Source organism: Trachypithecus francoisi, unplaced genomic scaffold (genome assembly GCF_009764315.1).
Source record: "Trachypithecus francoisi isolate TF-2019V2 unplaced genomic scaffold, Tfra_2.0 Lachesis_group9, whole genome shotgun sequence".
NCBI lineage: Eukaryota > Metazoa > Chordata > Mammalia > Primates > Cercopithecidae > Trachypithecus > Trachypithecus francoisi.
In genome coordinates, this window is record NW_022681474.1 from 72,040,732 (window position 1) to 72,066,093 (window position 25,362).

Sequence of the window (25,362 nt, forward strand, 5' to 3'; positions counted from 1 at the left end):
ATGAACACAAAAAGGAGAACACACACTGGGTCTACTTGAAGGGAGAGTGTAGGAGGAGGGAGAGGATCAGAAAAAGTAACTATCAGGTAGTGTGCTTATTATCTATGTGATGAAATAATATGTACGCTAAACCCCCATGACATGAGTTTACCTATATAACAAACCTGCACAGGTGACCCTGAACTTAAAATAAAAGTTAAAAAAGACATGCTCATAAAGGATATTTAAAGACATAAGAAAATATATAACATTAAATATAAATAATGTTATGTGAAATTAAGATATATATAACATACATTCTTAGGTTTAATGCTATATATTATATATAAGAAAATTTGTTATACATTATATGTAAGAAAATATGTATTTTCATATATAACTTATTTATTTATTTATTTATTTATTTTTTGAGATGGAGTTCCACTCTGTTGCCCAGGCTGGAGTGCAGTGGCAGGATCTCTGCTCACTGCAAGCTCCACCTCCTGGGTTCACGCCATTTTCCTGCCTCAACCTCATGAGTAGCTGGGACTAGAGGTGCCCGCCCACCATGCCTAGCTAATTTTTTGTATTTTTAGTAGAGACGGGGTTTCACTGTGTTAGCCAGGATGGTCTCGATCTCCTGACCTCATGATCCGCCCGCTTCGGCCTCCCAAAGTGCTGGGATTACAGGCGTGAGCCACTGTGCCTGGCCTTTATATACATAATTTTATAGAGGAAAAGGGTAACATAAAACTATGTTTGGTGTAATCCAAATTTTATAAATAACTATATGGTTGACAATAAACTTCTAACACACACACAGACTGACAAAGAATAGACCAAAATGTTAGCAGTGCTTAACAACTCTGGATGGTAAAATTATGCCTAGTTTTTATTTTTATTTTTTATACTTCTCTAGTTTTTGACAGTGAGTGTATTTTTTTTAGAATGGTATTTTAAAATGTCACTTTCCTGTTTGAGGGTGGGGAAGGTGGGAGAGTTGCCAGATAAAATACAATGATGCCCTGTTAAAACTGAGTTTCAGATAACCAGGTTTTTTTAGTATAAGTATTCTCCCAATATCACATAGGGCATACTTAAATTAAAAACTATTCATTGCTTATCGAAATTCAGATTAACTAGGTGTCCTGTCTTTTTTTTTTTTTTTTTTGAGACAGAGTCTCGTTCTGTCAGCCAGGCTGGAGTGTAGTGGCATGATCTCGGCTCACTGCAACCTCCGCCTCCCAGGCTCAAGCAATTCTCCTGCCTCAGCCTCCCGACTAGCTGGGATTACAGGCGTGTGCCACCACGCCTGGCTAATTTTTGTATTTTTAGTAGAGATGGGGTTTCACCATGTTGGCCAGGCTGGTCTCGAACTCCTGACCTCAGGTAATCTACCCACCTTAGCCTCCCAAAGTGCTGGGATTACAGGTGTGAGCCACCGTACCTGGCTGGTGTCCTGTGTTTTTATTTGCTAAGTCTGGAAAACCTAGACAGAGGGAGAAGTTCGTCAGAATAATCTGGGGAACTTTTCAAACGTGTCCTGTGTTCCCCACACCCAACCAGATTCTGATGTGTCTATCCACCTACCTGCCATCATTCAGACTTTGATATCTTCTCCCAAGAGTATCCTAGAAGCTGGGAGCTGAGGGTGGCATTGAAGTGGGGGCTGTGTAGTGAAGCACTCTAGGGTTGAGGAAGCACCAACAGTATTTCAGTCACGTCTCTCCTGTTCTCCGTGGTAGGACTTAATGCATTTGACACTGTGAGAACAACTCTTTGGGAAGTTGCAGGACGCTCCTGATGATGTTCTGATTGGCCTGTTTTCATAATTTTTGTCCCCAAGGCCACTGGTGGCCTGTCCCACTCTGGAAAGGCTAATACTGAAATGGGCTAGCTGGCTGGTGAGGAAGCAGAGCTCTAGGCTGCTGGAGGCCTCTGGCCTTGAAGACCCAACTCTGGATCTCAAAATCTGCAACAGAGCCTGGGGTTAGACAGAGGGAGAGCTGTCTCCCCAGAGCACAGTCGTCTGGCAAAGTCAGCAGCCACTAAAGGCCAGGAAGCTGATTGGACTGTCCCAGCTTATGTAAAACTCTCCTCCAGCCTCACCACCTTGATCATGGCAGAATGCATTTAGGCCAGAGGACAAATGCGTCCAGAGAGAACAATCTTCTCTCAGGAAGGAAGTATCTAGAACCAAGTACTGACTTGACACCCTTAGGAGGCTATGAAGAATTGACAGCATTTTCCTTTTGGGGGAAAGACCTGAAATATGGCCACACCTCACAAAATAATACTGCAAGTGCAAATAGCTAAACATTCACCAGGATTTGTAAACATGGACTTCAAAAAGGTGATCATTAACAAGGTGTAGGGCAAGGGATAATAGAGGAGAAGCAGCAGACTTTGAACAAAGCCCTGAACCCTCTAGGCCTCAGTTTTTATCATCTGCAAAATGGGTGGGTTTGACAAGGTGACATGAAAACTGCCTTCTAATTTCAATGTTCCAGAATGTTAATTTGGGGAATTAATTGTGGGGCAAGGGAGGCATGTTCAGTCTTTATGAAGCTGAATGATGACTCAGATAAACGTAGTGTCATTTACTAAACCTTGCTGTATGGGAGGATAGGAAGGAATCGCTATTTCTCAGGTATTTACTTGGTGCCAACCATTGTACATGTTTGATCTCATTTCTATGCTTCAGAACAAGTCTTGGAGGTCACTATCATTATCTTCATGTTCTATCCAGGGAAATGGAGCCACAGAAAGGTTAAGTGATTTTCTTATGGCCACATAGCTTGCAAGTGTAGAGCCAGGATTTGAATCAAGATTGTCTTCTGCTGAACTTGGTGCCTCGTCCACAACACCATGTAGACTTCCCGTGTCCACCTGTGTTGCTGACCTGAAACCCAAGTAACCTGTATTCTTGCGCTCTCACCAGCACCAGGTAAGGTACAGAAATGGGGACAAGGGGCAGCACACCCCTCTCCCAAGAGGATTAATCTACAAACTGTGAATAAGGAATAGCGTACAACCAGCAACTATGTACCGGGGACAAATGCCAGAGGGTATCTTCAAAGGCCCCTGTGTTCCAGAATTCTCCTCATATTGTCTGATCTCTGAAATGCCTTGAGCACCATCCAGAGCTTTTCATTACTTATCCTGACCCTCCCCCACCATCTCTTACCAAATGAAGAAAAGCAGAAACCATGCCTTTTCGCCACTAACTGGTTTAATCATTTCCATGCATAGGCCTTGACTGGGCAAGATGGGAGACATATGGGTGTTGGTTTTACCTAAATAAAGGCACTAGGAGAAAAAAAAAGGAGAGGTTGGGAAAGGAGGCGTCAGAAAGTCTTTGACCTCAGAGTACTTGCAGAATACTCAAGCAAGTTTCCTGATTATGACGATCAGTCAAGTGAATTATTTGGTGACTGTGGACCTTGGCCATTTTCAAGCCTCTTAGGGATAATCACAAGAAAAATAATAAGTAAAAATATTGGAGCAACCAATAGAAAAGAGTTTTCTTGGCAGAAATAGAGAATTTCATTTATTTGTATGAGTAGCTACCATTTCAATGGTGTTAGCCACTCCACTTGAAGGAAACGAATCCTTCTGGAGCACACTGAGGGACCCTCTTGGCTATGAAAATGTAAGACTAGATGGCATTCACTGCCTGCCAGGCATGGTGGCTCATGCCTGTAATCCCAGCACTTTGGGAGGCTGAGGCAGGTGGATCACTTGAGGTTAGGAGTTCAAGACCAGCCTGGCCAACATGGTGAAACCCCATCTCTACTAAGAATACAAAAATTATCCGGGCATGGTGGCACATGGGAGGCTGAGGCAGGAGAATCACTTGAACCTGGGAGGCGGAGGTTGCAGTGAGCCGAGATAGCGTCACTGCACTCCAGCCTGGATGACAGAGCAAGACTCCATCTCAAATACATACATACATACATACATACATACATACATACAATAGAAGGCACTCACTGCCTTGACCTCATTAGATAGTTTCTTGAGTTGAGTTCCCCAAGAGCAGACCCCGAGATGAGGATCATGAGAAGTGATTGATTAGGGAAGTGCTTCCAGGGGAGTTCAGTGAGCGGGTGAAGAAAGAGGAACAAGGAAAGGAAAGAAACTGAACAAGGAGATGAGGTTGCTTCACCGCCATTCCCACAGAGAAACTTTGGAGCGCTAGTTACACCTCATAGTTGTCCCACCGCAGGTAAGGGAGCTAGCTGGGTTTTCTACACTGGTGAAGGACCACATTCGGTGGGGGATGCTGGAGGTAAAGTCTCAGTCACTGACATATCTGAGCTTGAATATATGACAATAGAAACCCCTATACAAATGCAAGCAAAGTGGCTCCAGCTTCAGGGGACACCTCTGTAGACCCACAGGTGCCTTAACAATGTTACCTTTCTCTATACCCCTGGGCATACAGGACTAGTTTCTGAACAACCAGTGGGTAAATCAAATAGATCTAGCGTTGGAACCCTCCCATTTTTGAAGGCCTGATGAACTGAGGTGGTCCTGAGGGAGGCCTACTTACAAGAAAGGAAGGTCGAGTGAGAAGGAATTCACCATTAAGTTAGGGGAATTGGAGTTTGAAGATGCACCTATTAATTCATCTACCTAGTATGGTGGGTTCACTTTGGGACACTGGCTAAATGTATGAGGGTGGATATAACCTCAGGAGCCCAAGGGTGGAGCATGCATAGACAAGCATGACACTGAGCTAACAAGGCCATCCTTCCTCAAAAATCTACAGCAGTCTGAACTGTGTGTGGCATTATGGCAGTAGTGGGCAAGGATGCATTTGGCTGGGAGGGCCACGTCTTTTCCATGGTGACATAGTCTAATGTAGTCATTGCAATAACAGAAACAACTAGAGATAAAAAGGGGAATCTGTTAGTGGACTGGTCAGATTTTGCAATTCCTCCCAGAGGGATGTCTGAGAGTTCCGCTGACTAGACTAAGTGCTCTGGTTCTAGGACAGTGTAGCCAGGGGGCTCCAAGATAAAGACACTACTTCTTGCTCATATAGGCATATGGTGACTCTATTTTAATTTAAGTATCAGAAACAGACCTGGTGAACTGCTGATGTCTGTCAACATGTAAAGAGCTTGGAAGTCATCACTCCTATCCTTATAACAAGAAAAAAGCCGAACTAACTGAAAATCAATAATTCTTCCTAGATCCATCAGAGAATTGAGGTTACAGGGCAACTGCTGCCCTGAAAACTACAGAGACAAACAGGTAGATTCAGAAAACCACAGCTTACATGGAGCAGAAGCCCTTGGCCACAGCTAATATTCATAGGAATATTTTAAGCTAATATGGATGAATTGCTGAAGGCTCCGTGTGGACACACATGAGAATTTTAAAACTCTGAGGGAACCCGATCTTATGGAGGCTCTCACACATTGAAGAGTTTTATCTCCAGTACTCTCTTCAGGTTCTCATTGTGAGGACTGCAGAAAAATCCCCCTACACAGAGGGAGGGGAAAAGTAACCTTTTGAACAACACCAACAGCTCTCTCTTCTCCTTAACAAGGCCCAACTTCAAGGAAAACTAGTTTTCCAAGTTCCTGACATACTGCGGTTTTACCAGAGCCTAACCAACCTGGAAGAATTGGGGAATACCCAATTCAGGATTACTAAAATACTGAGACCTCACTGTAGGATTATAGAAAATGTCTCCTCTGTGCACACCTCATCACCATATCAGTCCAGCTCCTGAATAATAGCAGGATTACAGCTAACAGAACTGCAAGTCTCAGTCCCTATTTAATAGGTCTCTAAGAAAACTCAAAACAACAGGGGTGAGACAAAAGAATACTAGAGGCAGCTTTTGCCCCGATATCTGCAGCAAAAAGTAAACACAACCTAAGTAGCCAAACATGAAACTTCATGCTAAAATCCTGTTTAACTTAGTTCCTTTGACCTAATCATTTCAGGCTTTCAACTAAAAATTACAAGGCATGCACAAAGGCAAAATGAACAATGACAACAAAAAAACACAGTCCCATGAGACAAACCAAGCCTCAGAACCAGACTCAGATATAGCAGAGATTTTGAATTAAAATAACTTAATTAATATACTAATAACTCTAATGGAAAAATATGGACAACCTACAAGAACAGTTGGCAATGTAATCAGAATGATTTTTCTTTTTTGGTAAGAACTAAAATTGGGTGTGTTTCTTTCTTTTTTAAAAAACTTTTTAGGTGCAGGGGTACATGTGCAGGTTTGTTATATGGGTAAACTTGTGTCACAGGGGTTTGGTGTACAGATTATTTTGTCAGCCAGCTACTAAGCATAGTGCCCAATAGTTATTTTTTCTGATCCTCTCCTTCCTCCCACCCTCCACCTTCTGATGGGCCCAGTGTCTGTTCTTTCCCTCTTTGTGTTCATATGTTCTCATCATTTAGCTCCCACTTATAACTAGCTTTATTTGGTTTTCTGTTCCTGCATTAGTTTTCTAAGGATAATAGACTCCAGCTCCATCCATATTCTTGCAAAGGACATGATCTTGTTCTATTTCTTTTTGTCACTGCATATTATTCCATAGTGTTTGTGTACATTTTCTTTACCCAGTCTACCATTGATGGGCATTTAGGTTGATTCCATGTCTTTATTATTGTGAATAGTACTATGATGAACATATACATGTGTCTTTATGGTAGAACAATTTATATTCCTTTGAATATACAACCAGTAATGGGATTGCTGGGTCAAATGGTAGTTCTGTATTTAGTTCTTTGAGAAATCACCATATTGTTTTCCACAATGGTTGAACTAATGTGTGTCAGTTTCTGTACCAGTACCACACTGTTTTAGCTACCATAGCCTTGTAGTATAGTTTTTAAGTAGGGTAATGTGATGCTTTCAGCTTTGTTCTATTTGCTTAGGATGGCCTTGGCTATTTGGGCTCTTTTTTGGTTCCATATGAATTTTAAAATAATTTTTTCTAGTTCTGTGAAGAATATCATTGGTAGTTTGACAGGAATAGTATTGAATCTTTAAATTGTTTTGGGCAGAATGGCCATTTTAATGATATTGATTCTTCCTATCAATGAGTAAGGAATATTTTCCCATTTGTTTGTGTCATCTCTGATTTCTTTGAGCAGTGTTTTGTGATTCTCATTGTAGAGGTCTTTCACCTCTGTGGTTAGCATATTTTTAGGTATTTTATTCTTTTTATGGCAACTGTGAATGGGATTGTGTTCCTGATTTGGTTCTTGGTTTGGTGGTTTCTGGTTTATAGGAATGCTACTGATTTTTTTTTTTTTTTTTTTTTTTTGAGACGGAGTCTCGCTTTGTCACCCAGGCTGGAGTGCAGTGGCCGGATCTCAGCTCATTGCAAGCTCCGCCTCCCGGGTTCACACCATTCTCCTGCCTCAGCCTCCTGAGTAGCTGGGACTACAGGCGCCCGCCACCTCGCCCGGCTAGTTTTTTGTATTTTTTAGTAGAGACGGGGTTTCACCGTGTTAGCCAGGATGGTCTCGATCTCCTGACCTCGTGATCCACCCGTCTCGGCCTCCCAAAGTGCTGGGATTACAGGCTTGAGCCACCGCGCCCGGCCCTTGAGCCACCGCGCCCGGCCGGAATGCTACTGATTTTTGTACATTGGTTTTGTATCCTGAAACGTTGCTGAAGTTGCTTATCAGCTCAAGGAGCTTTTGGGCAGAAACTGTGGGGTTTTCTAGATATAAAATCATGTGGCTGGGCGCGGTGGCTCACGACTATAATCCTAGCACTTTGGGAGGCCAAAGCAGGTGGATCACAAGGTCAGGAGATTAAGACTATCCTGGATAACACAGTGAAACCCCGTCTCTACTAAAAATACAAAAAAAATTAGCTGGGTGTGGTGGCAGGCACCTGTAGTCCCAGCTACTTGGGAGGTTGAGGGAGGAGAATGGGGTGAATTTGGGAGGCGGAGCTTGCAGTGAGCCAAGATTGTGCCACACTGCAGTCCAGCCTGGGTGACAGAGCGAGACTCCATCTCAAAAAAAAAAAAAAAAATCACGTTATCAAGCAGAAAGACTAAAGCTCTAACAATCTAACAATCTAAAGTAAATGCTACAAATCAAAAGTTCTGTAACAGAAATGAAGAAGGCCTTTGATGGAAACATCAATAAGGCCAAGGAGAGAATCAGTGAGCTGGAAGATAAGTCAGTATCCTCAAAAACTAGGCCAGGCACGGTGGCTCACGCCTGTAATCCCAGCACTTTGGGAGGCCAAGGCGAGTGGATCACTTGAGGCCAGAGTCTGAGACCAGCCTGGCCAACATGGTGAAACGCTGTCTCAACTAAAAATACAAAAATTAGCCGGGTGTGGTGGCGTATGCCTGTAATCCCAGCTACTCAGGAGGCTGAGGCGCAGGAATCACTTGAACCCAGAAGGCAGAGTTTGCAGTGAGCAGAGATCGTGCCACTGCACTCCAGCCTGGGCAACAGAGCAAGACTCCTTCCCAAAAAATAAAAATAAAAATAAAAAAAGAAATCATGCAAGCAAGAAAAGAGTGTGCTAAAGAAAATTAATGTGTAGAAATAGAACCAAAAACCTAGAATTTCATATCCCAATAAAATTATCTGGTTGGGTCTGGTGTCTCATGCCTGTAATCCCAATGCTTTGGGAGGCTTGAGGCAGGAGGATCACTTAGGCCAGGAGCTCAAGACTAGCCTGGGCAACATAGGGAGACCTTGTCTCTACTAAAAATAAAAATAAAATAGCTGGGTGTGGTGGCACATGCCTGTAGTCCCAGTTACTCAGGAGCCTGAGGTGGAAGGATTGTTTGAGTCCGGAAGTTTGAGAGTGCAGTGAGCTGTGATACCACCACTGTACTCCAAGCTGGAGCAACAGAGCAAGATTCTGTCTCTTAAAAAAAAGAAAAAAATCCTTAAAAAGTGAAGGAGTAATAAAGCCTTCCTCCCATAAATAAAAATTGAGAGAATTTGTCAGCGGTAGGTTTGACTTGTAAGAAATATTAAAAGAAGTTCTTCAGAGAGAAGAAAAATGATACAGGTAAAAAACTCAGATCTGCATGAAGAAAGGAAGAGCTTTAGGGAGGGAATAAATGAAGATGATATATTTTCTTTTTCTTGATCTTAATTTATCTAATGAATAACAGTATGTTCAAAATAATAAAGGCAACAGCATAGTGGGTGATTATCCCTTATGGATAAGTGAAATGAACAACACAGAAACTAAAAAGAACAAGAGGGCCAGGCGCAGTAGCTCATGCCTGTAATCCCGGCACTTTGGTAGGCCAAGGCGAGTGGATCACAAGGTCAGGAGCTGGAGACCAGCCTGGCCAAATAGTGAAACCCTCTCTGTACTAAAAATACAAAAATTACCCAGCTGTGGTTAAAATGGGAATATTCTGGTATAAGGTACTTGAACTGCCTGTGAAGTGATACTGTGTTATTTGAAAGTTGTCTGGCTTTAGTTGAAAACGTATATTGCAAACTCTAAGACAATCGCTAACCAATTTTTTTTTTTTTTTTGAGACAGCATCTCACTCTGTCACCCAGGCTGGAGTGCAGTGGTCTGCAACCTCCGCCTCCTGAGTTCAAGCGATTCTTCTGCCTCAGCCTCCCAAGTAGCTGGGATTACAGGTGCCCACCACCATGCCTGGCTACTTTTTGCATTTTTAGTAGAGGCGGGGTTCACCATGTTGACCAGGCTGGTCTCGAACTCCTAACCTCAAATGATCTTCCTACACTGACCTCCCAAAGTGCTGGGATTACAGGCATGAGCCACCGTGCCCAACCTAAAAACATTTTTTGAAGAAATATAATTAATATGCTATGACAGGAGAGAAAATGGAATGATATAAAATGTGCAATTAAAACCAGAGAAGGCAGGGCTGGTTGGGGTAGTTACACCTGTAATCCCAGCACTTTTGGAGGCTGAGGTGGGAGAGTCACTTGAGCCCAGGAGTTCGAGATCAGCCTGGGCAACATAGAGAGACCTCATCTCTACAAAAAAGAAAAACAAACTTAGCCTGGCCTGACTACGCACCTGTAGTCTCAGCTACTCAAGAAGTGGTGGGAGGATCACTTCAGCCCAGGAGGTAGAGGCTGTACCACTCCACTGCAGCCTGGGTGACAGAGCAAGACCTGTCACAAGAAACCAACCAAACAAACAAACAAAAAAGCAGAGAAGGCAGAAAAAGAATGGAAGATAAAAATCAATCAACTGATCAGTTAATCAAAGGCAAATATAGCATGTATTAATCCAACTACATCAATAATCACTTTAAATATCATTGGTCCAAATACACAATTAAAAGACTGAGATTCTAAGTGGATAAGAAAACAAGAGCCAACTATATGCTGACAAAAACAATCCTATTTGCAATTTAAAAACACAGATACATTATAAATAAAGGAATAGAGAAAGAGCATGCTAACACTAATCAAAATAAATCTAGAATAGCTATTATTAATTTCAGAAAAAGTCATGCTTCAAAGCAAGAAATATTATTAGGGATAAAGAGGAACATGATATAATGATAAAGGGGTAAGTTATTCAAGAGACATTACAATCCTTAATATGCCCACACCTGCAATGTATTTCTGATGCTGAGTTAACACGTTAAGAGCTCAGTCCTCCACAAATCTCCTATCACTTCAGACACTAGCTGCAGGCTCCCAGTTTTCAGGCTACCTACACTTCTGATTAAATGGCTACAAATTTGGGGTTCCCACTCTCCTCTTAGGCTTGATCATTCACTAGAATGACTTACAGAACTCAGCTGGGCGTGGTGGTTTATAGCTGTAATCCCAGCACTTTGGGAGGCCAAGGCAGGTGGATCATGAGGTCAGGAGATCAAGAACAGCCTGTCCAAGGTGGTGAAACCCTATCTCTACTAAAAATACAAAAATCAGCCAGGCACAGTGGCAGGCGCCTGTAATCCCAGCTACTCAGGAGGCTGAGGCAGGAGACTTACTTGAACCCCGGGGGCAGAGGTTGCAGCGAGCCGAGTTTATGCCACTGCACTCCAGCCTGGGTGAAAGATTGAAACTCTGTCTCAAAAACAAACAATCAGAAAGAATGACTTACAGAACTCATGAAAGTGTTTTACTTTTGATTACAATTTTATTATAAAGGATACAAACCAAGACCAGCCAAATAAAGATGCACATGGGTGAGGTCAGGAAGAGTCCCACATATGAAGCTCATTATCCTCAGGACACATCACCCACCCAGCATATCAATGGGATGGAAAGTGCTCACTCAAGCTTCATGTCCAGAGTTTTTATTGGGTTTCACTACATGGGCATGGATGATTGAATCACTGGTCATGTGACTGAACTCAATCTCTAGTCCTCCTTCTCTGCATAGAATATTACTATAAAGTTACAGTAATTCTGGCAATGTGATTTGGCACAAGGCTAGATGTGAAGTGATACAACATAATAGAGAGGTCATAAATAGGCCCACTCATATATAGTCATTGGATTTATAGAAAAGGTACCCCTTTATTCAGTGGAGAACAGTTGGCCTTTTTAATAAATGGTGCTGGGGCCGGGCGCAGTGGCTCAAGCCTGTAATCTCAGCACTTTGGGGGGCCAAGACGGGCGGATCACGAGGTCAGGAGATCGAGACCATCCTGGCTAACCCTGTGAAACCCTGTCTCTACTAAAAAATACAAAAAACTAGCCATGCGAGGTGGCAGGTGCCTGTAGTCCCAGCTACTCGGGAGGTAGAGGCAGGAGAATGGCGTAAACCCGGGAGGCGGAGCTTGCAGTGAGCTGAGATCCGGCCACTGCACTCCAGCCTGGGCGACAGAGAGAGACTCCGCCAAAAAAAAAAAAATGGTGCTGGAAGACATGTTCACATATTTTTTAAAGTTTCTTAATCATTATTCATGCCATGTGCAAAAATTAATGCAAAATGGATATAGAGTTAAAACTAAAATTTTCTAGAAGAAAAATATGTGAATTAATGTTAACAATCTAGGAGTAGGAAAAGAATTTTTAAGTAGGACACAAAAAGTATTAATCACAAAATGTTAATAAATTGGAATTGATTAAAATTAAGAACTTATGTTTATCAAAAGACTTCATCAAGAAAGCAAATAAAGGTTTGAATCCAGATTATATAAAGATTTCCTAAAAATATTAAGAAGACCCCCAAATTATATTGAAAAGCTAGCAAAATATTTGACAGATAAACAGATAATTTACAAAAGAGGATATCCAAATGACTAATAAGCATATGGACAAGTACTCAACATTATTATTCTTCAAGAAAATGAAAACTAAAACCACAATAAAATACTTGTATATGTCCATTAGAATGACTAATATTATAAAAACTGGAAACACCATGTGTTGTTGAGGATGTGAAACATCTAGAACTTTTAAACATTGATGGGAATGGAGATGATCACTTAATAAAACTATTTGGTAATAATCACTAAAGATAAATATACATCTACCCAATGAACTAGAAATTCTACTTCTAGACATATACCTAAAAGAACTAAATAAATACATCCACATAGAGTCATATAAAAGAATGTTTGGGCCAGGCACTGTGGCTCAATGCCTGTAATCCCAGGAATTTGGGAGACCAAGGCGGGCACAACACGAGGTCAGCAGATTGAGACCATCCTGGCCAACATGGTGAAACCCCACCTCTACTAAAATGCAAAAATTTGCCCCAGTGAGGTGGCTCATGCCTGTAATCCTGGGAATTTGGGAGGTCAAGGAGGGCAGATCACAAGGTCAGGAGATTGAGACTAACTGACAGACTAACACAGTGAAACCCCGTCTCTACTAAAAATACAAAAAAAAAAAAAAAAAAATTAGCCAGGCGTGGTGGTGGGTGCCTGTAATCCCAGCTACTCAGGAGGCTGAGGCGGGAGAATGGCGTCAACCCTGGAGGTGGAGCTTGCAGTAAGCCCAGCTTGCAGTAAGCCGAGATCACGCCACTGCAGTCCAGCCTGGGCCACAGAGTGAGACTCCGTCTCAAATAAATGAATAAATAAAAATACAAAAACTTAGCCAGGCATGGTGGCATGCCTATAGTCCCAGCTACTCGGGAGGCTGAGGCAGGGGAATCGCTTGAACCTGGGAGACAGAGGTTGCAGTGAGCCAAGATTGTGCCACTGCACTCCAGCTTAGCGACAGAGCAAGACTCCTTTTCAAAAAAAAAAAAAAAAAAATTTAGGCGAGGTGTGGTAGCCCATGCCTGTAATCCCAGTGCTTTGAAACGCTGAGGCGGGAGAATCACATGAGGCTAGGAGTTTGCAACCAATGTGGGCAACAAAGACAGAACCTCTCTTACAAAAAAGTAATTTAAAAAATTGGCTGGCATGGTGGCTCACATCTGTTGCCCTAACTACTTGAGAGGCTAAGATGGAAGGATGGCTTGAGCCCAGGAGTCTGAGACTACAGAGCTATGATCATACCACTGCACTCCAGCCTGGGTGACAGACCAAGAACCTGTCTCTTTAAAAAAAAAAAAAAAGTTTGTAGCACTTTATTCATATTCATCATGGCCTAAACCTAGAAATCACCTAATGTCCATCAAGAGGTGAACGGATAAATCTTGTGTGGTCAATTTCTATATTCTAGAGTATTGTTCAGCAATAAAAAAGAACAAACTATGGGTACATGTAACACCATGGATAAATATCAAAGAAATATGTTGAATGAAAGAAGTAGATATAAAATAGTACTACACTTTCATTTCATATTTGAAGTTCAAGAACAGGAAAAACTGATCAGTGGCAATAAGAGTCAGAAGAGTGACTAGATCTGGGTCAAGGGAGATGACTAGGAAATGACTCCGAGGGAAATTTCTGGTGACAAAACATTATATATATTTTGATTGTGTTTCAAGTTTGTAGAAACATGTAAAAATTTGTCAGCCTTACACTTAAGATTTGTCTACTATATGATATGTAAGTTATACTTTTTTTTTTAGAGACAGAATCTCACTATGTTGCTCAGGCTGGAGTGCAGTGGTATGACCATTTCTGCAGCTTCGACACCCCTGGACTCAAGCCATCCTCCCACCTCAGCCTCCTAAGTAGCTGGGACTATAGGCATGAGCCGTCATGCCCAGCTAATTTAAAAAATTTTTTTGTGGAGACAGGGTCTTGCTAAGTTGCCCAGGCTGGTCTTGAACTCCTGGGCTGAAGCAACTCTCTCACAAAGAATTGCCTCCCAAAGTGCTGGGATTACAGGAGTGAGCCACCATGCCTTGTCAATATCTCAATTTTAACAGAGAAAACAATTAAACCTGAATGTACTTGTACCTCAAGCTAATAAAGCTTTTCATGCCAGTTACAAAGACAAATGTAACTATCATCAGAGCAAACAGGCAACCTACAGAATGGGGGAAATTTTTCTCAATCTGTCCATCTGACAAAGGGCTGATATCTAGAATCTACAAGGGACTTAAACAAATTTACAATAAAAAAAACAACCCCATCAAAAAGTGGGCAAGGGATATGAACAGATACTTCTCAAAAGAAGACATTTATGCGGCCAATAAATATATGAAAAAAAGTTCATCATCACTGGTCATTAGAGAAATGCAAATCAAAACCACAATGAGATAGCATCTCACGCCAGTTAGAATGGTGATCATTAAAAAGTCAGAAAACAACAGATGCTGGAAAGGATGTGGAAAAATAGGAATGCTTTTACACTGTTGGTGGGACCGTAAACTAGTTCAACCATTGTGGAAGACAGCATTGTGATTCCTCAAGGATCTAGAACCAGAAATACCATTTGACCCAGCAATCCCATTACCAGGTATATATCCAAAGGATTATGAATCATTCAGCTACAAAGACATATGCACACATATGTTTATTGCAGCACTATTCACAATAGCAAAGACTCAGAACCAACCCAAATGCCCATCAATGATAGACTGGATAAAGAAAATGTGGCACATATTCACCATGGAATACTATGCAGCCATAAAAAAGGATGAGTTCATGTCCTTTGCTGGAACATGGATGAAGCTGGAAACCATCATTCTCAGCAAACTAACACAGGAACAGAAAACGAAACACCGCATGTTTTCAGTCATAAGTGGGAGTTGAACAACGAGAACACATGGACACAGGGAGGGAATATCACACACTGGGGCCTGTCAGGGGATGGGAGACTAAGGGAGGAATAACGTTAGGAGAAATACCTAGTGTAGATGATGGGTTGAGGGGTGCAGCAAACCACCACGGCATGTGTATACCTATGTAACAAACCTGCACTTTCTTGGCCGGGCGCGGTGGCTCATACCTGTAATCCCAGCACTTTGGGAGGCCAAGGCAGGTGGATCACAAGGTCAGGAGATAGAGACTATCCTGGCTAACATGGTGAAACCCGGTCTCTACTAAAAATACAAAAAAAAAATTAGCAGGAGTGGTGGTGGTCGCCTGTAGTCCCAGCTACTCGGGAGGCTGAGGCAGGAGAATGGTGTGAACCTAGGAGGTGGAGCTTGCAGTTAGCCGAGATTGTGCCACTGCACTCCAGCCTGGGTGACAGAGAGAGACTCCATCTCAAAAAAAAAAAAAAAAAAAACCTGCACAAATTTAAAGTATAATAATAATAATAAACTGATAAGAAAGAAACCACAATGTTAATGGCAGTTGTATTGGGTTTGTGGGATTAGAGATTATAGTAGTCTCAGAATGTAGCTGCAAATTCTGTGACACTCCTAACATCTAGAGAAAGCATCTGTGCCCCTTCTTTTTTTATGTGTTTAGTCTTGAGACGGCTTTGACCAAAGAGTGTTGTGGAAATGACTCGATGTGAGCGCTAATGCTGGTTAATAAAAGCACTTGCACCATCTGCCTTGGTCTCTGGAACCACTCACTCTTGGAGTCCTCAGCTGTTAAGAAATTCAACTACCCTAACACTACCTACCATGCTGTGAGAAAGCCCAAACTACATTGACAGGGTCTCCAGTCAACAGCCCCATGACGGCCCAGCCTTTCAGTTATCTGAGCCCAGGCGCCAAGCATGTGAGTGAAGAGGCTTCCACCTGAAGATGATTCCAACTCCCAAATGTTCAGTCTTTCTACCTGAAGTTCCAGATATCTTGAAGCAGAAATAAGGCATTGCCATATCACCCTGCCTGAATTCCAAAGAATCTATGAGCATAACAAAATGGTTGTTTTATGCCACTAATTTTGGGGTGATTTGTTATTCATCAGTGGATAACTGGAACAGATGTGATGTTTATTCTTTTTATAGTAATTAGTAAGGAAGAAGTAAACAAAATTTTTAAAAAACAGGACACACTTTTGGAGGCCGAGATGGGCGATCCACAAAGTCAGGAGTTCAGGACCAGCCTGGCCAATATTGTGAAACCCTGTCTCTACTAAAAATAAAAAAATTAGCTGGGCGTGGTGATGGGCACCTGTAGTCCCAGCTACTCGGGGGGCTGAGGCAGGAGAATCGCTTGAACCTGGAAGGAGGAGGTTGCAGTGAGCCGAGATCACACCACCGCACTCCAGCCTGGCCGACAGAGCAAGACTCCGTCTCAAAAAAAAAAAAAAAAGGCACACAGTGTCAGCTGCTTCCCTCAGGAGAGCTTTAGATGGGAAGAAAGAAGAAATAGATTGTCTCACCCCAAATGACCTTTCATATAAGATGTGTCTAATACCTCCTACCTGCCATCATATAAGAGACACCTGAAGGTACAGGTTCCAAGGTAGAAAGTGCTTGAAGTAGTGGAGGCATGATTTCCTGCTCTCTCTTCATAGGGCTAGCCAAGGATATGATGCATTTTCTAGTCGGAGAGCTGCTTAAAAAAGCCTGGAGTTGACTTCATAATACCCTGTATACATAGCACACTGCCCTAAAAAGTCATGGCTCCCTCCAAAACACAACCACAGTTAATCAGAATGTTTGAAAAAGTCAGTTCTACTTAATAAAAACTTATTAATCCAGGGTTAAACAAAAACCCTCTTTGCGGAAATCTTTCTAAATATATATGAGTTTAATTGTTAGGATAATGCTAGCTGCTATAACAAATAAACCCAACAATGTATAGTGACTTGAAACCAATAAAAGTATCAAGCCTTTTTAGTCATGTAACAGTACTGGCAGGGTGACCAGGGTGGTGGGCCATCCTTCTTCTATTAAGTCATTTGAAGGCTGTATTACTCTGTTCTCACATTGCTATAAATAACTACCTGAGACTGAGTAATTTATAAAGAAAACAGGTTTAATCGACTCACAGTTAGGCAGGCTGTACAGTAAGCATGGCTGAAGAGACTATAGGAAACTTACAGTCATGATGGAAAATGAAGGGGAAGCAGGCACATCTTACATGGCCAGAGGAGGAAGGGAGAAAAGGCAGAGGTGCTACACATTTTTAAATAACTGGATCTCATGAGAACTCACTCACTATCACAAGAACAGCAAGGGGGAAATCTACCACCATGATCCAATCCCTCCCACCAGGCTCCTCCTCCAACATTGGGATTACAATTCAGCATGAGATTTGGGAGGTGATATAAATCCAAACCACATCAGAGGCCTATGCTGACAAAGGCTATGCCATCTTCAATATGTGGGACTTTTAAAATCACTCTGGCAGTTTTCTCCATTTCTGCCAATAAGGGGAGGGAAGAGCACCTAAAAGGACTTATGAGAGGTTCGATTGACCAAGGCATAGAACAGAACACATTCCCTTCTATTGGCTAGGAATTGGTCACATGGCTTTCCCTCATTATTAATGAGGCTTGGAGAATTCATCTATTTGTGAGCCCAGGAGGAAGAGAAAACAAATTGTGGTAAACATTTAGCAGTCTCTGTGACAATAGTTTGTATGTTGACTGCAAAAGTGGATGAACAAAACCAAGCCTCCTTTAAAGCAATACAATCTGGCAGAGTCCCTGGGTTATCATTCTGAACATAGATGCATATTGTTCAAGAGTTAAGAAAATTAGCATGACTGCATTCCAGTTCTATAAATTTTATCTTTATTCAGCATATTATTGTCATCCACATCTTTTAAAAAATAAAATAAAAAACAAAAAACCTAATAACTACGTTTTATACAGCAAGGAACACTCATATATATCATTTTATTGTATCCTTACAACAATCCTGTGCAGTATATGTTTTACTCCCTTTCTTCCACATTTTGCATATAAAGAAATGAGTCCCAGGGAGTTGAATGACTTGCCCCAAGTAGTGAAGCTAAAACTCTAATCCAGGTCTTTTTATTTCCGAATCCATAATCTACAACCATCTGTGGAGAATTCTAATTAAGAGATATGAATGGTCAGGGCTCTATCCATATCTCTTTGGGCCTTTCCATTTCAGTGCAAGTCTACCCAGCTCCAACTACTAGCATCTGCCTTTCTTTGCTTGAGGACTTCCTCTTGCTGCTAGAGGAGTTAAGCCTCAACCAATAGGCATTGTAGTATAAATATCTCAATTTCTTGACCTAGGGGTGAGCATGACTCAAGTACATTTTTACACTGACTCCCAGAGTTCCCCAAGAGTCTAGCTCCAGTTAACCTCAGTGATGACTTGCTGGATAATGCACATTTTACTGGCTGCCTTCCCTTCCCTGACTCACTTTCCTGCTCCCTTGTTGGTATTTCCTTCACCTCCCAAATAGACTTTATTTGCACTTAAATGCTTGTCTTAGGGTCTATTTCTGGGGGAACTCTAAGACAATTGAGTTCCTTGGAAACAATGTTTCTTTGCACTTCCTAGCACTCATTACCATTGCTAGTTTAGTCATTGGGTGTGATCTTAACGTTGGAAAACCTTTTTCCTTGTCCACGAAGACATAAATTTTAAAAGATACTAGACAAACCTTTGCCTTTTTGGTTTTCTTTGATATTGAATAGAGATTATTTTTATAATTGGTCTTTTAAAGTTCAAATATTATTCATATGCCACAAAACTTACCATTTTAAATCGTACAATTCAGTGGTCTTCAGTATGTTCACAGAGTTACGTAACCATCACCATTGTCTTAGTCTGTTTTCTGCTGCTGTAATATATTACTGCAGACTAAGTAATTTGTAAAGAATAGAAGTTTATTTGCCTCACAGTTCTGGGACCTGGGAAGTTCAAAGGGCCGTATCTGGAGAGAGCCTTCTTGCTGCATCATAACATGGCAGAAGGCATGACATGGTGAGAGAGGGTGAGACTGTGTAAGACAGGGTGGAAATCAGGCTGAACTCATCCTTTTTATCAGGAACTCATTCTTGCAATAACTAGCCCATTCTCACCATCTATTAGTGAGCCCAGAGCCTCATGATCTAATTACATCTTAAAGGTTCCACATCTAAATACTGTTACATTGGAGATTAAACTTCTAACAAATGAACTTTGGAGTGGCACATTCAAACCACAGCAACCACTACATAACTCCAGAATCTTTTCATTACACCAAAAGAAAACTCACACCTACTACTAGTTACTTTCCATGTTCTCCTACCACTAGTCTCTGGCAAGCATTTAACTAGTTTTTGTCTGTGTGGATTTGCCTATTCTGCACGTTTCATTTACATGAAATCATTTGACATATAGACTTTTGTGCCAGGTTTCTTCTAATTAGCATATTGTTTTCAAGGTTCTTAAATGTTGTAGCATGTACCCTCTCTATGGCTGAACGATATTCCGTTGTATAGATATACATTATATTTATGTATTCATCAGTTAATGCAAATTTGAGCTATTTCCACCTTTGGTTATTATAAATAATGCTGCTATGAACATTTGCGTACAAGTTTTTGTTTGAACACCTGTTTTTAATTCTCTTGGATATATATCTAGGAGTGGAATTACTGGGTTATATGGTAACTCTATGATTAACCTTTAGAGGAACTGGCAGACTGTTTTCCAAAGTGGCTGAACCATTAGACATTCCCACCAGTAATATATGAGGATTCTAATTTTTCCACACCTCTGTCAACACTTGATACTTTTTTTTTTTTTTTGGTTATAGTCATCCTGGGGAGGTTGAAGAGGTATCTCACTGTGGTTTTGATTTACATTTACGTAATGACTAACGGTGGTGAGCATTTTTCAAGTACTTATTATATATTTGTATATATTCTTTGAAGAAATGTTAAAGAATTATTTGCCCTTTTAAAAATTGGGTTATTTTTCTGTTTTTGTTGAATTGTCAGAGCTTTTTATATATTGTGGATATTAGACCCTTATCAAATATTTTGGTTTGCTAAAGTTTTTCCCCATTCTTGAAGTTGTCATTTTACTTTGTTGGTAGAATCTTATGTTTTCTTCCAAGAGTTTTATAGTTTTAGTTCTACATTTAAGTCTTTGATCTATTTTGTGTTAATTTTTGTATATGATGTGATGTAGGGCTTCAACTTTATTATTTTGCATGTGTATATTCAGTTGTTGTAGCATCATCTGTTGAAAAGACTCTTGTTTTCCTCATTGAATAGTTTTAGTATGCTTGTCAAAAATCAGTTGGGCCTGGCGCGGTGGCTCACGTTGGTAATCCAAGCACTTTGGGAGGCCAAGGCGGGTGGGTCACTTGAGGTCAAGAGTTCAAGACCAGACTGGTCAATATGGTGAAACTCTGTCTCTACTAAAAATGAAAAAATTAGCTAGGCATAGTGGCAAACGCCTGTAATCCCAGCTACTTGGGAGGCTGAAGCAGAATTGCTTGAACTCGGCAGGCAGGGGTTGCAGTGAGCCAAGATCACGCCACTGCACTCCAGCGTGAGCAACAGAGTGAGACTCTGTCTCAAGAAAAAAAAAAGAAAAAAATCAATTGACTGTAGATGTATGAGTTTATTTCTGTACTCTCAATTCTATTTCATCAATCCGTTTGTCTGTCCTTATGCCAGTACCATACTCTCTTGATACTGTAGCTTTGTAGTAAGTTTTGAAATCAGGAAGTGTGAGTCCTCCAACGTTGCTCTTTTTTTTTTTTTTTTAAGATTATTTTAGCTATTCTGAGTCCCTTGTGTTTTTGTCACAGCTGGAGTTCCTTAATGTCTTGTGAAGAACTCTGTAGCATGTACTGTCCTAGCTGAGAAAACTTGAGTCCCTGTATTTTCTAAGAGTAGCTCTTGTAATTAGGTAGGAATTATGTGACCCCAAATATCTGCTTCACTGGCAGAAACTTAATTATTATACCTTTCTTTCTTTAACTCAGAGACTTTTGAAGGACCACAGGAGCCAATCAGGCCAAGGCACAAAGGGAATTCAGGCAATAATCCTGCTGAAGGGTTCAGAGGCAGTCTTGTTAGCATCACAGATTTCAGAGGCACAAATTTCAGAGCTCTACCACTGCTTTCTGTGTGCCTTTGGGTTATGTACTTATTTAAAGTTCAGTGTCTTCATTCTAAAAATAGAGATAATAATATCTACCTCTCAGAATTATTAAGATGATAAATAGGATCATATATTTTAAGTGCTCGACAGAGTAGCAGACGGAAGACCTTGAACTATATTTTTAAAACTGACTGCCTTGTTCCAAACCAGATAAGCTCAAGGGTCAGGAAGTGGGACCTATGTGTGTACCAGGAGCCCTCGCAGGCCAATGTCTAGACAGGCTTGTGTGCCCTGAGAGGCCCCTACTATAGGGACTAGAGCCAGGGAAACTGTGGGCAGAAACAGAGGCAGAGGTGAGCAAAGGAAAAGGAAGAGAGCTTCCTTCTAGAAGGTTCAGAGTTAGGAAGGATGCAGGGAGGGGGAAAGGTGATGTGACCTTTGAAACCAGATTGGAAAAAAAAGAATTCAGTAGCACTGGAGAAGGAACATCAATAAAGAGCCTTCTGCCTTCTGAGTTCTTCTTACCCAAGAAAAATGTTAGCAATGAAGGCTTACACCAACACATATCAGACACTTTGGGGTTTTGCTTGTCTTCCTCAAGTACTATAATATATAATCTTATATGAACTGTAGGAGGAAAATCAGGTTAATGTTGGTTTTGGTTTACATCTTCATTTATTCACTGGAACTTGCCTGGGATCTGACACTTACTTAAAGGCCTGGCTCATGGCTCAGCCTGGCTTTGGATTCTTGTGAGACCACACATCACCATTTACTTACTGAACACAGCAGTCAACACTCAGCTCTCCTTCTCCAGTAGGCCACATCTCCTGATACAAAAGCTAGATTTGGGTTTGAATGTGATGCAAGCTGCCTGGAAGCCTTGAGAGGTGTCCTAATGATAGAAAACTGCATTTTGGCTCATGCTAACACCCATTTACTTTTATTGCAGTTACAGAGATGTATCAAGGAGTCTGAATCTGCGTCTGGTCTCAATAGGAAGAATTAGTATTGATTAGCTTTGGGAATGGTAGCATAGAGTTATAAGTATAGGGCATGATTGGCCATTCTGGCACCATACAAGAAAATGCTTATTAAATTGATAATTAGGCTGGGTTCAGTAGCTCATGCCTCTAATCTCAGCACTTTGGGAGGCCAAGGTGGGTGGATCACTTGAGGCCAGGAGTTCAAGACCAGCCTGGACAGCATGGCAAAATGCTGTCTCTACAGAAAATACAAAAATTAACCAGACATAGTGGTGTGCGCCTGTGGTCCCAGCCACTTGGGAGTTGCAGGGGGAGGAAGATCCCTTGAGCCCAAGAGGTCAAGGCTGCAGTGAGCCAAGATCGTGCCACTACTCTCTAACCTGGGTGACAAAGTGTGACCCTGTCCCAAAAAAAAAAAAAAAAAGATAATTAACATGCCGTTTATTCCATTAAAAATACGAAGAACACAAAGTTTAAAAGATGTATGTACCCTCAGGTTCCAAGGCAACAGCTGCTATGCCTACACTAGACCCAATGAATTCCTGGGGGAAAGAGGGTTTTGGAAAGAAGAGTTTCCCTCAGCAAGGAGAGAAGGTGCAGGTCTATGCTCTTTCACTTGAAAGCAAATTCCTCTCATCTTGTATTTCATTTCTGAAAAGATTCAGTGAAAAAAGAAGTTGTTTATATGCAATTAATTGAATTTTTGAAAGTTTATCACCTGCTTTTTTTTTTATTTTTGAGACGGAGTCTTGCTGTGTCACCCAGCCTGGAGTGCAGTGACGCCATCTCTGCTCACTGCAAACTCCACCTCCTGGGCTCAAATGATCCTCCTGCCTCAGACTCCCAAGTAGCTGGAATTACAGGTGCCCACCACCATGCCTGGCTAATTTTTGTATTTTTATATTTTACTTTTTTTTTTTTTTTTTTTTTTTTTAGGGGTTTCACAATGTTGGCCAGGCTGGTCTCAAATTCCTGACCTATGGTGATCCATGCACCTCAGCCTCGCAAAGTGCTGGGCTTACAGGTGTAAGCCAGCATGCCCGGCCTCATTTTGTTTTGTTTGGTTGTGGCAAAATATACATTTTAAAAAATTACCATTTTAATCATTTTTACATCTGCATTTCAGTGACATTAACTGAACCATCACCACTGTCCATCTCCAGTACTTTTTCATCTTCCATCACCAACATTCATCTCTAGAAAACTCAACTTCCCAAACTGAAACTCTGTAGCTACTAAACAATAACTCCCTATATCCCACTTCTTCCATCTCCTGACAATCACCATTCTACTTCCTTTTGAATACCACACACACAGAGATATGTGTATATATGGGGGTGTATATATATATACACACATATATATAAAATATATATATACCTTCATATAAGTGGAGTCATACAGTATTTGTTATTTATGTTTAGCTTATTTCAATTAGCATAATGTCCTCAAAATTAATCCATGGTGTAACATGTGTCAGAATTTCCTAAAGTTTTTAAGGTTGTATAATATTCCATTGTGTATATATACAATATTTTGTTTATCCATTCATCCATTGATGGATACTTAAGTTTCTTCCACCTTTTGGTCATTGTGAATAATGCTGTTGTCAACAGCGATTCAAGTTCTTGCTTTTTTTCTTTTTTTCAGACTGAGTCTCTCTCTCTCTGTCCTGACCCGCAGGACAGTCAAACGGGCCCTGGAAGGGGGAGTGGGAATGGAGGAGACAAGAAATGGAGACAAGACAAATAGCCTGATCAAGTTTCGTTTATTGAATGCAGGGTCATGCCTTATATAGGCTGGCAGAGGAAGAGGTTGGGCCAGGGCGGTGACGGGGGGCCGGGTCTTCTCAAATTACAATTGCGCATGTGCCGTGGGTTTTTACTTTTCCTGGGCGCGGGATTGCGCCTGCGCCCTAGGCTGCATATCTTCCTGGGCGGGAACATGTTTGCGTGCAGGTGGGAAAGGTTGGCGTGCGCCGGAACAGTTTAGGTGCGCGCGGGAAAAACTTAGGTGCGCGCGGGAAGGGTCCGCAATAAAGAACCCGGAAATGTGCCGTCTTGTCTCCGCTTTGCGGAGATCAAGCAACAGAGGTCGGCTAATTCCGGGCCTCATGGCTCCAGACAGGTCCCCCTTTTTTATATATAATTACGGCTAGAAGATTGTCCCTCGGGAACTGCGCCTGTCTTAGGTTGGAGTAATACATCTCATCACTGGTACCCGTCATGGGATTAGGCAGTAGCTTATGACGGCCCTCCTGTCTTAGGTTAGTGAGAGATGACACTCTCTTACCCGTCATTGGCTGTCCAGTTCAGCGCATAGGGAAGGTGGTCATAATGGGTGTGAGTATGAACCACCGCGATCTTCTTGTTCTAGGTGATGATAATGGACCTGTATAGGTTTCGCTTGGATAGCCTCGACTTGTTGCTTAATGAATGTCATGAGCTTATTGAAGACCAAAGGTCCTACAGAGAGTAAGAGCAATAGGCCAAGCAGGGGGCCCAGGAATGGCATAAGATAGGGAAGGAGTCCATGGAACCCAGTCCAAAACGGGTTATCGGTTATTTCTTTTCGTCGTTTTTCTAGGTCTTCTTGTAGACGCCTGATTTTATCCCTGACGATCCTGGATTTGTTGGCATAGAAACAGCACTTCTCCTGTAAAGCCAAGCAGATGCCTCCCTGTTCTGCAGTTAGTAAATCTAGGCCTCTTCTATTTTGGAGCACTACTTCTGCCAGAGAATCTACCTGATCTTGTAAATCTTGTATAGTACTTGAAATGGCCTGCATATCTGAGATCAATTGGCGAGACAATTTGGTGTATTGAGTAACAGAAACCCCTAGGCCTGTAGCCCCAGTTGCTACAGCAGTAGTTATGCCTAATCCTGCAAGTAAGGGGATAAATTGTATTGCCCTTTATGGGGGTGTTCCAAGGAGAGTTGCTTTCTGTAATGTGTCCTGCCTCTAATTGTTCCTGTACTAACTGTTGGGCAGCGGCAAGCTTCTCATTGGTTAGTGGCCATTGATCAACCCAAACAGGTTCATCTGACTCCCAAATGATTGGGTCAGCACTTTTTTGGGGTGCAGGCATGTCAATGGCCACGGTTAAAAATTTCCAAGCCCCCATTTATCCAATTTT